Genomic DNA, 336 nt, shown 5'->3' with positions numbered 1-336 from the left:
TGGCTGAAAAACTAAATTCGAATTTTGTACTTAAATATTATCAAAATTCGAATTATATTCGAATTTAAAATGCATCATTTCAGTTAGGGTGAAGAAAAGCTTTTGTTTTCTCTCCTGAGGCCACAAGAGGGCGCATCGAGCAGAATATTACTAATGCACGTTTATTCAAAGCATAAGATTACATGACTATCTGCGGGAAAATGTGCATAATGTTTAAAATAATGTTCATAAACCAATTATATAATTAATTAAGTTGCTTTAACAACTATAAACAAAACAGCATCATGTATGTATGCATAGTTTAATACAAAGGGTGGAAAGCCAATCACACAGAGT

Source organism: Sinocyclocheilus anshuiensis, unplaced genomic scaffold (genome assembly GCF_001515605.1).
Source record: "Sinocyclocheilus anshuiensis isolate Anshui unplaced genomic scaffold, SAMN03320099.WGS_v1.1 scaffold1059, whole genome shotgun sequence".
In the NCBI taxonomy this organism is placed as follows: domain Eukaryota; kingdom Metazoa; phylum Chordata; class Actinopteri; order Cypriniformes; family Cyprinidae; genus Sinocyclocheilus; species Sinocyclocheilus anshuiensis.
Note: the sequence above shows the minus strand (reverse complement) of the source record.